This window comes from Corapipo altera, unplaced genomic scaffold, assembly GCF_003945725.1.
Source record: "Corapipo altera isolate COAL_440 unplaced genomic scaffold, ASM394572v1 44, whole genome shotgun sequence".
In the NCBI taxonomy this organism is placed as follows: Eukaryota; Metazoa; Chordata; class Aves; order Passeriformes; family Pipridae; genus Corapipo; species Corapipo altera.
In genome coordinates this window covers 6,106,951-6,118,604 of record NW_020884880.1, presented here as the reverse complement: position 1 = coordinate 6,118,604, position 11,654 = coordinate 6,106,951, and the positions used below count along the sequence as shown (strand labels likewise).

At 39.7% G+C, this 11,654-nt stretch overlaps 1 protein-coding gene across 6 annotated transcripts in view; it reads left to right on the top strand.

Annotated features, from left to right (window-relative positions):
• The first annotated feature begins 8,370 nt into the window (after window positions 1-8,370).
• Window positions 8,371-11,654, top strand: part of THSD7A (thrombospondin type 1 domain containing 7A) — a 282,013-nt gene continuing 278,729 nt past the window's right edge. For 4 of the 6 annotated variants that reach the window (XM_027639110.1, XM_027639112.1, XM_027639102.1 and 1 more), the window contains exon 1: window positions 9,922-10,004. The gene's annotated coding sequence lies outside the window, so the exon portion shown is untranslated. Of the gene's footprint in view, window positions 8,425-9,921; window positions 10,005-11,654 lie in introns of those variants that run through there. The other 2 variants (XM_027639106.1, XM_027639103.1) reach the window with 2 other exon arrangements.

The following is an 11,654-nucleotide window of genomic DNA, read 5'->3' as shown; positions in this document are numbered from 1 at the left end:
GGTTTAATTTTTCTCTCTTTTTTTTTAAGAGTAAGATATTGTTGATGTCCATATCAGTGGCTGTCCCACAGCAATGACCTTACAGGGTCAGTGACCTGTCTGTGCAGCACCCCTGGTGATGAGAAAACAAAGATCTGAACTGGCACCTTCCTCTGTGTGTTTTAGCAAACTACTAATCTGATGGTAATGTAAAGAGGAATAGAAAAGTGTAGGACCAGGGAGGGAGGTGTTCAGCCATCTCCATCACCCATAATGGTTTACTTGGCAAGACAAATATCATCACTCAGAGCGTCCGCCGCTTCCTTCTTCTTCCCCCTCAGCTTTATATGCTGAGAATGATACCATATGGTGTGGGATATCCCTTGGGTCAGTTGGGGTCAGCTGTACCAGCTGTGCCCCCCCCCCAGTGTCTTGTACACCCTCAGCCTATTCACTGATGGGGTGGGGTGAGGAGCAGAAAAGACCTTCACTCTGTGCAATTGCTGCTCAGCAGTAACCAATGAGTTATCAACCCTTTGCAACACAAATTCACAACATAGCCCCATACTAGATACTGTGAAGATATTTAACTCTACCCCAACCAAAACCAGCCGATTCCCTTCCCATATCTTCTCTGGAAAAGGAGAGTAACTTGAAACTTAAGAGACCAAAGGGAGTCACCTATGAAAGGGATTTGTCACCACAACCGGTTTTACTGTATTTATAAGTCAGCATCTGTTGGTGTAAATTGGGCAATTGTATGTGAAAGCAGGTATTCACTAATTAGGTGCTCAATTATCCATTTCCCTCAAACAATGGACATTGTGTGTATAAAATTAAAGGTTTTATGGACAGCTAACTCTTCCCCTGGTAATGAGATTAAGCAGGGATCGTCTTAAAAGACATCCATCAACATTTCAAGGCCTCAGGGAAGTCAAGGGGATGAAATTCTCTTATGAATTAGCACTGTATAGTGTTGCCTAACAATTAAAGTACGTGGCAATATTAATATCAGAAAGTAGCAGAACCCAATATAAATGATAATTAGGAGAAATGACAGCTCAGCAAAAAGGAGTGATAACATCATTAGTGCCACTAGGGGCTTTCTGAAGCACACTTTTTACTGTGCAGCTATAGAATAGGGAAGGGGGTGGGGAACAACAGCTTTTGATTAGGCCAGATAGTTCTCTGGAAATTTAAACCAGTGCCTAGACAGATTGAAATAATTTTCTAATTTTCAGAAGGGTCTACCTATGGCTTTTCAAGGCATTTTCTGTTAGCTATCATAAGTGCTTTTTGAAAATAGGACTTAAACTTGATTCCAGAGCCTTTCTTTTGCCTTCTCTCCATATTGTATTAGGACAATTACTCTAGAGTGACAAACTGATAGTCCTGAAGGCTTCTAAAAATACATTTAACCTAAAATATAATGAACTATACTTTGCGGAGTAGACAATAGGATTACACATCTGATTTATTGTTTCTCTCTTCCAATTGCTTGAGGATTTTGTCTGCTTTTTGGGGATGATGTCAGTTTTATCCATGTTCATAAAACAACTCCCTAAGTTCTGAGGTAATTCTAAGAAGGAAAAAATAAGAAAAAACCAACATATGAATTTGAAAATTGTTACTTTCTAGCCAATATCATATTCATAACTTTTAAACCACATCAAAGGTGAATAAAAGTTTTATCTTATTTTATTTAGGACATATAATGGCAAATAGTGCTTTCATTTTATTTATTTTTTTTTTTTAAATCATAATTTTCTGTATACCTCAGAGCCTATAGAGGTGCTTCTGATTGTGTTTGTCAGTCTTGTCATCAGGTGATGTGTGTCCAATGGAAGAAAAAGTCTGTAACTGAAATCCCAAAGCCTAGCAGCTCTCAGCTACTGAAACTATTTCCTGCTTTGATTCAATGTAGCCTTAGAACTTGTCCCAAGTCCCCTCCAATTCAGGGGTATTGCAACCTTTTGAGTCCAGAGGATTCAGCCTTTAGTGTTTAAAAAGCATCTCTGTGTCCAACTCTTTAATATTTTTATTTCGTTTTGGTTTTGTGGGGGTTGTTTGTTTGTTTGTTTGTTTTTTAATTGGCTAGAAAACTCCAAAACTGTAAAAGACCCTAAACACTAGCTTCCAAAGTCTTAGAAGACTTCTAGAGCCTTAAACTGAAAATAATTATGTTTCTCAATGCAGAGTTTAGGTCAAAAATTAAATTTGTATCATTGATTAGGTTATAAAAGTCTGTGTAGCTTATTAATCAATTATTCTGGCTTTCAAATAACCAAATATATATCAGACATGGCAGCAAAGAAATAATATCCTCATCAAAGCAACAGGAAAATTTGCTTTGAACCTCAAGGATGAGAACTGGGCTGTCTATTCTTTATTTCGTTTATAAATCCCTTTTTGGACACTTTAACTCAAATTTAGATAATGCTACTGATTTCAATTGTAGCCCTTGTGAACAGAATTTTGCATAAGAGAGGCAGAGGAGTTATTCCTGTCTTTTCTCTTATCTACATCTATCCTTTCATAACATGCTGTGACCTAATTGCCTCATTTAAAAACAAACAAACTTAACTCTAATCTGGATAAAATCTGAAAAAAAAAAAAAAAAGAAAACCAATCCACCAACCCCCAAATGTTTCTATACTCAGAAAAGGAAAAGTCTTTAAGGTGTCAGAAGACCAAGTCATATGAGTAGTCATACAAGGTTAATACTTCCCCTAAGGGATTTTAAAAGATACAAACATAACTCTGCAACCATTTCTGCTGGGCGGCTTTTATTATGATTTATCTTCTTCTGGTAATGCCTCTGTGATATCAGTTTAAAGCATGACAGCACTCTGTGTGACAGTAAAATATCTTTGAAGACTACCATAACAAAATATTTTCAGATTCTACATAGTCTGAAAAATGTGCTAAATACTCTATATCCACATTTCTAACATAATCCTATATGGACTATTCTATACCATGACAGTTTATGTATCACTGATCAAGTCAGCCTAGATGTAACGTGTTTTTTGAGGTATTAGAATAATGTTATATTGAAAAATTAGACAATTAGTATTTGTGTACATTGTACAATATTGCAGCCTAGTAGAAAATTTTCATCTTTTGTAAAAAAGGTATCAACACAGTAAAACTGATAAAATGAAGGGCAAACTGAAAACTCACTGCCAAAATTAATTCTCATATTTGACAGGCACATCATCTCTTCATTCTGTCCCTTGGAATGATGATGTTTCCATTTTTCTGAGCCAAAATCACTGTGAGGTGCGGCCTGCATTTGGCCATTTCTGAGTAATCCAACACAGAAGAGGACACATGAAGTCTAAAATTAAAAAATATGTTGTTTATATTGTAGCACATTAAAAAATGGCCACTTTTGGTGGTCATGATGAGTTCATGTGTGTCAATGATAGGATGACCTAGTACTTGCTTTTAGTGAATGAAAAGACTCTGTAAACATTTATGTTTCAGAACAGATGCAATAAGTCTTTTATGTAGAGCAGGTTACTTATATAGCATCTGCATAGGCATTAGGCATTTGTTCCACTTGAAAAAAAAAATCAGTTCAATTTTATGGCTAAAAATTGAAAGAAATGAAACCCTAGGAGATCTTTTCTCACCACATCTAATCCCAGGGCCAAAGAGCATGGTCTTTCTCCATATTGCTATATAAGGGGGTTCCCTTGTGTATTCGTGCTTAATTAGATGCTGCTATTTTGGTCTGTGGTTGGCCTAGCCACCTGTGAGAATCTATTCTTTTCCTGCCGAGTTATGAGAAAACAAGCACTGATAAACTAGAACTTCGTCCTTGGAGGGAGCATCTTGTATAAACTATAGTTAATTGGTACCTCACTATTGGTTAATGGCCCTCCAAGGGCATTTGAAGAAGAAGTTGAAGAGGAGGAGGATGAAGTAAGCCCCCAGACTCATTTAGGAAAGACCCCCTGAGGTGTGACACGCATGCATGGGGAAATTCCAGAGTACCCATGCGTGTGCAGAAGAGATGCCACTTGCATAACAGGGGAAGGGACTGAAGGCCTCTAGCTGGGCAGTGCTGGCCACACCTGCCCAGGTAGATGTCACCAATTAAATTGGATAAAAAGCAGATTGTTCATGCTGGGGGAACGCAAGCTTCACATCAAAGAACAATGTTGCCTTCTGTGGGGATGTGCACCATCTTGTGGGCCTACCGACACTCCAAGAATGCAGCTTCTGCTATGGGCAATTCTAGGCATTCTGGGATCGGCAGGAAAACTTTGTAAGCAACATCTGGGTGAGAGGGGGAGTCGTACTGAGGGCTTATTTTCTTCCTCCTTCCTCTCTCTCGGGTTTTCGTTTTGTTGGCCACTACTTGGTAATAAATAGTTTTTGTTGAGCTTTCAGTGGTGTATGGTTTCAGTTTCAGCATCCTTCCCTGCTACACCCTGAAAGAAAAGCAGCACATCAGTAGGGCTCAGTGAGTGATATTACCTATCTTCTCACTAATAAATTAGTGATCTTTTTCAGGACGCTTAAGAATGCTGTGGGGAATACATTTTTAGCTTTCTAGAGGTAAATGTGGGAAATTTTATCCAGTCTTCTTCAACCAGACTAGATTTTTACAGTTCTTGATTTAGCTATGAATTTTGTCCTTTCTGCCTTTCATATGTGGCCCTTTGTGGTAGATTCAAGCCTTGTCTAAATTGCAGTTGTGCTATGTCTTGAAATAGTATTATCCACATGTTTCCTAGGGGATGATGAGAGTAATGAGCAATTAGTCCACAGCGGGACAGCTTTTCATGGCAATTCCTTCCTTCTATGTATATTCTGCTTTCGTTAACAGAAACTGACCTTTATATATCAAATTGCCAGCTCTCTGGAGTTTCTCTAGTCTCCAAAACTATTCTGAAAAAAAATAAAAAAAAGAACAAAGAAAAAAATGTTTCAGTATGTTATCCTTTGTTGGTTTAATGCCAGTGTAAACATCAAAGTGGCAAAAAAATACTTCTCTATTTAGTAGTTATCTAGTGTTAAGAAGGTTCATTATAATTAAATAAAAGTAATATACAACTGGGATTTCATACAGGCATTACAAGTGTAATAAAGTTGTGCTATAAATGTTCTTGTTTTTGTAAATCAGCCTTTATAATGCTAAAGCTGGCATGCTTTTGTTTGGTGTATATTGGATGTGCGGTGAATGATAGACCTTCAATTTTCCAGTAATTCATATTTCATGAAGAACTAGTAACATTACCTAAAAATGTGTATACACTCAAAAACTCTCATACATTTTGAATGTAATTTCTATTTAACTACTAAGAAAAAAAGGGTCATTGAGTATCCTAAGATACATCTTGATTAGCTACAACTTGGAGAACTCAGTGAGGAGAATGAATGGACGCTTTGCTGCACTGTAATAATGCAGTTTTCTGCACCGGATTTCTACACTCCATATCCTCTACCCCTTTAAGATAGGGTAGACTTTGAGCTGTCCCATCTCATGACTGACAACTGATATTCCTGTGAGTCTCCTGCAGCAGCTTTATGCCATCCTGTCCTGTTCATAGGAATGTACTGAAAATACATTGCCAGGACAGACAGTATGATAATAAGATTTCCTTCAAGAGACCACATGTGCTTATTGGCACGGTAAGTGCAGAGGATCACAGATATAAATTGAAGTGGATGCTCCTAACTTTATTTCCTCTTTCAATTTCTTAAAGCATGAGTGTTGGAATGGTTCTATTAACTTCACTGATCTGAATAAAATTTTCACTGCGTGTTGCACAGAGCTTTTAGCAGCAAAGCTTCCAGGCCTTAGGCAAAATAAATTTACCTGAGAAGATAAATACCCATGTGGATTAAAATAAAAATAAATATTAGCTAGTTCTGCTCTGAAACATTTTCTTGCTACAGTTACATAAGCTTTTTTCTCAGCTCCTAGCAGCCCCTTTGTGCACCCCATTGCTGTTTTGCCCTTGTTCTGGGCAATATGATTTCAGGATCTTCTTTCCCCCTTTCCTGCCTAATGTCTCAAGTCTTTCCTTCTGTCCTTACAAAACTTTCCAGATTTCTTACTCTTGACAGCTGGAAATATTTATTGCTCTGATCTTCATTGCTGGAGTTAGTCATAGATATAAAATATCATAATATCTTTCTTAATAGCTGATTCAAATATCAGTTCTCCCAAGGCAAACCTTTATGGCATGACAGAACCTTCCTCAATGTTCATCCTGTATTCCATTACTTTCCAGTATTTGGTTTTTAGGGAATACACAGAGAAATGGATTTGAACAGAAACGTCTAACATCTGTTTCCATTTAAATGTATTTTTTATAATTTCTTTCTAGTAGGTCAAAGGTACTCTTAACATTTCATTTGATGTCCTAGGAAAAAAAAATTCTCCAGCAGAAGCCTTTTCAGAGATGTTAATCTGTTAGGAATCCAATTTGGATATTTCAGATATGGCAAAAGACATTTTTATTTCTGAGGCAAAACCAGAGGTATCTCTAAATAGGTGGAAAAATAAGTATTCTTTTGTGTTTCTTCTTTTTTAGGATGTGTGGCCAAAAGCGAGTGCCTTAGACAATAGTTGTGTGCAAGACTGTTTCTATATCAGATACAATTTATAGCAATTTAAAGATGACTCAGGGCAGAGTGCTCAGCAAATCCAAATGCTGAGAGTAAGTTAAAAAAAAAAAGCCCTTTTTGATATTTTGTACATTGTTGTTCTTAAATCTAATAAAAATTGCAAGGATTTTCCTAAAAGAAGCTCTTAATAATGAAAATTAAACTGATAAGCATGCTGAACATTTAGTTTACGTATAATGAATTAAGATTTAAATATTTTTCAAATAGCTATTGTAAAACCTGTGTTTTGAACAGTGGTCCCTTTAGTGTGATAGAACAGATGCTATTATTGAATTTATAGATCAGGCTTCTGCAAAATTCTGAATATTACTGTAGACTGATCACATTATTTCAGGACATACAATCAAGTTCACAATTACTCAGTCATAGGTATTGGGGCTAAGCTTATATTTAGTCAAGCACTTGACATATCAATCAATATGATACCATGAAAGATTGACTGAAGTTGATCATACCATAACTCATTTTTGTTATGTAAAAAAAAAATAAAAAAAAATAGGGTAGACAAATGAAAAAAGTTCTCCACTTGGAAAATTTAGGTTCCACAGAATGTCTAATGTTCATTTATGAGTTTTGAATAAAAGTGGCATTGATTCACTCCTTTCCTCAAAGTGCATGTAGAAAAATAAAACTTGAATGAAAAATATTTTGCTGCAGTAGTTACTTAAATTAAAGATAAATCTACTGGAGATATCAGGAGAAGCCTATTAACTTACAAATTTGCCTGCTTATTTCAGGAAGGGCATTAAAGAAATTGCTTGGGTGCTCATGAAGTTTGGCTGGCTTAGCTTCTCACTCATGTCTGAAAGATATCTGTGTGAAAAGTCTAATTTCTTCTTCAGGCTTGAAGTTTCTGACATCCAGGAAGGAAAACCCAATACTTTCATTATTTGGAAAGAGAAACGTAACAGCGAGTGGAAACACTTTGTCATGATATGAAATGAATATTCATCTTCCTAAGAAACCCTTTTCTTTAGGAAAATGTACGAGATTCTGTCACTGGCTGTTTAATAATTCCAGAAGTTGGATGATTTATGCCAGACTTGGAGAGCGCAGCGTTTGCCTGCCATCTGTCCCAGCTAATCTCCGAATTCCATCTACAAACGCGGATGACTTGCAACCTCCCTGATTAATGGCATCTATCATTTTCTTCATAACACAGAGTAATTAATCTCGGCCAGTCCCAGGGGGGTCCGCCGCAGTAATAGGTTTAGGGGGGAGAAACAGGGGACAAAAGTCTGTTTGGACAACACGCTTTCATAACACTCTTTTCATTCCTTCCCCCCTTCCCCCCCTCCCCCTTATTCTTCTTTGCTTTTTTTTTTCTTTCTTGTTCTTTTCTTTATTTCTTATCTTTTTCTCTTGTTTCCCCCTCTCCCGTCTCTCCTCCCTGTCTCACACCCCTGACGGAGCAGTGACCCGCTCTGGCCGTGCGCCCGCCCGCGGGACTCCCTCGCCGCCCACCCGCGGGGTCTGGGCTGCGCTGCGCGGCGGGTGGGACCGGACCCAGACCCGGACCCGGACCCGAGAAGGCGGCGGGCAAGTGCCCGCACGGCCCGGGTGGAGAAGGAGGAGGAGAAGGCGGACGACAGGGCGGCCGCAGCTGCATTGCGGATGGAGCCGCTGGCTCCCGGGGAGGGGCGGCCGGCAGCCGCGTGATGCCGGGGGGGCGGGTGAAGGCCCGCGGAAGGGAGCGTGGGCGGTGCGGGGCACCGGGGGGCGCGGAGCCTCCGCCCCGCCGCAGGAGGGAGGTGCTGCGGGCGCGTCCCGGCGCGGGCGGCGGAGCGACGAGGGGCGGTGAGTGACTGAGTGCGGCGGGCGGGCGTTTACGGAGGGGCAGCACGGCGTGAGATGTCGTCCCGCTCCGGGGGAACATCTGCCGTCCACGGGGTCGCTCTTCCCGCCGGTGGCGGGGGGCGTGGAGCCGCCGCAGGGTCGTGGGGGGACGGGGCGGGGAGTTGCGGGCAGCCGCGGAGCCAGGCTCTCACCTGCGCTCTCCGCTCCACGCCCTCCCCGCCGCTCGGCTCACCTAGAGCGGGACCTTGGCCCCTCCTGCCCACTCACCTCCCTTGCTGCCCTAGAGCAGGACCTTGGCCCCTCCTGCCCACTCACCTCCCCTGCTTCCCCGGCGCGGCCGTGACCGCGAGTTGGCGTGTCCTGGCAGCGAGCGCGGGCTGGTCCCGCCGTGGAGTTGCGAAGGTGCCGGGCGGGCGGCTGCGAAAACTGCTCTGGGTTCTTGTAGGTGTCACGCAGAGTTTAGCACTCTTAGAGCGGCTGCTTGGCTGTGGATACACTTTCTTTTTTTTTTTTCTTTCTTTTTTTTTTTTTTTTTTTTTTGAGGGGATTGTGAGGAGGGGGACAAAGCAAAAAGGCATGACGTGAAGCCATGGCTGTAAAAAGCAAAGAAGCCGTCGGGGTCTGCCCGGCGCTCCGTGAGCGAGCCTTCGGCCCGGACTGAAGCTGTCAGGGTGCTTTGTAAAAACCAAGAATTGCAGCCTCTGCAAGACCTTAGAAAAGAAAGAAATCTCGTTTGTCAGGTTAATTTGTGCGTGTTACAGGAGCTGGGCTGTAGTTTCACCCTTTATACGCGAGCAGAAGTACAGCTCGGTGCCTGGAAGCGTTCAGCGCTGTTGCCGGCATGGTTATAAGGCGTTTTGTAACGGGACTGGGGAAGCTGATGCTGCAACAGTAGCGAAGAGGCATGTGAAAAGAGACTAGAGGGGATAGGGACAATCCTATATCCCATACGGTGAGAGGTCTTCTGGAGCTCTCTTAATAAACCAAAAGGAAAGTAAAAAAAAAGGTATAATTAAAAAAGAAAATAACTCTTACAGTAAATGCTGTTGGCATAAAGTAAAATTCAAGTCGATGGTGTTTCCTTTTAATAACTCAGCCTAAGTGAAATGTAAATCTGTGATATTATGGAAAAAACCAACCAGTTCTGGGTTATGGATGCAGTTTTCTATGCTGTATGCACTATTTAATATCCAACACTGAGGTTGGGATGCTTAATTCTTAGTGATATTTTTGATGTGGCTGCATTTAACAATTTATAAATAGGTACTTGATTCAGTAAAACTCCACCGAAGAAAGTTGTTTTAACAGACTCTTGTACTTCATTAAAAATGTTCACTTTCTAAAGACTGATCAGGTCATCCTTTAGTTTTAATGTTTGTAGGATAACATAGTAAAATTATATGCTACTTACATAAAAGTCACTGGACCTATCCTGTCCTTTCTGAACTGTAGTCCTCTTTTCCAAAGACTATTGAAAAAGCCATTTTTTCTTGGCAGTCTCTTGGAGGACATCTGGAAGATAGTGGGAGACAAATGTTATCAAAGTCGCTTGAGAACAGCATGCTGTGCTTTGGGAGCAGGTGATTTTTTTTTTTAGGTACAAGTTGTCCATGATGTGGTGCTGTTTTGGCTATACTACTGGCTTTGTTTTGAAACGACTTGGTTTCTCTTAAGGCCATTGGTATAATAATAGGTAATAATTTTAAGACTTTTAAAAAAAAATCCAGATGTTTGTGACTGGTTAATTTTGTGAGACCTGTTCTGTCTTGAGATTCAGCAGGACTGTAGAGATGTTTCTTTTTCTTACATGAAGTTATCAGATGTTTCACTGGGTTTATGGTGCTACTCTGGAGTAATACAAGTTTTCTGGTGAGATGGCACTATCTCTACTTCATCACTTCTTTATGTCCTTGGAACAAATAAAGGCTTAATATTGTTGATGGCTTTTCTTTGTAAACTAAGGAATTTAGAGCATCTTTAGCACCTATCGTGTTATTCCTGATATTTTATAATTCATTTCACTGGGCAGTACAGTATACCAGAAATTCCAGCTGTGGTTAGGCACTTGGATCTGCACTTCCCACACTGTGCATTTTATGACAAGGGGCAGTAGTGGGAAGTTGACAAAGTCATAATACTCTGACATAGTAATTGTATATCATGTCAGTGTTCCATATGTTACAGATGTCATATGGAGTGTAAGAGAGGGAGAAGGGAACTAGGATTGCTGCAGTTAGGCCCTCCTTCAAATCCCCATGAGAACAACAAAGTTTTTGTTTGGATCCTATTGAAACACTAATGTGGACAGAAGAGAAAGGGATAACTTTAAGGATTAGTTTATACCTGATACTAAAAATTTTGTTGAATTAACGAATTCAACTGAAGTAGTAAAATCCTATGCTTTCCATTCTTCGTAATTCCTTTGGTAACTACTTGGCTAATGTGCATGGGGTGAAATACCTTTTCACTTATCTCTGCCTGAACTTTTTAAATTTGAGAGGTGTGAGTCACTGCTTTATCGCACTTAATCAATAGTTAATCAATGTATCCCAAATGTATTCAGAATGTAATCAGGAAGAGAATGCATTTTAGCTTTTTTCTTAACAGCTGCAAAACTATAATAATTTGATTCTTATCCACAGAATAGTCTACTTTCTCCAACTCTATTTCATTAGGGAGAAAAGACAATGTGTAGGTAATATAAAAGATATACTAGGATTTGTTTCTTTAATAGTATGAAAAAAAAATCATGCTTCTTTTATTACTTTCTTCTGTACTTGTGACTTTTACAGGACAGAGGTTGAAACCAAGATTGAATGTGTGATGAAAGAAATGCAAGAAAAGATGAGCTAGAATGCTAATATGAACATATATCACAGGGTTCAGTCTGCTATTCTGGATTGTGCTGGTGTAAAAGTTACTCTTCCGTCCAGAAGTAGAACTATTCATGAGCTAAATATATTCAGTATCTTCTTTGAGCTATTAGTTTCATTTATCATCAGCTCAAAATACGTGTCAGAACTGTGCCCTGAACTCAAATTACCGCATACAAAGAAGGTACCCAAATAATATAAGAAGTGGTTCTCAAATTTATTTCGGTTTGTAGACCATGAACAATTTTTCCAATGGAATCAAGTTACCATTTAAATCTTGGTTTCAGTAGGCCCATTTCTTTTAATTGTGTGTATTAGACCACTTGGAAGTAATTTGCATATTATGAGTTGAAAATT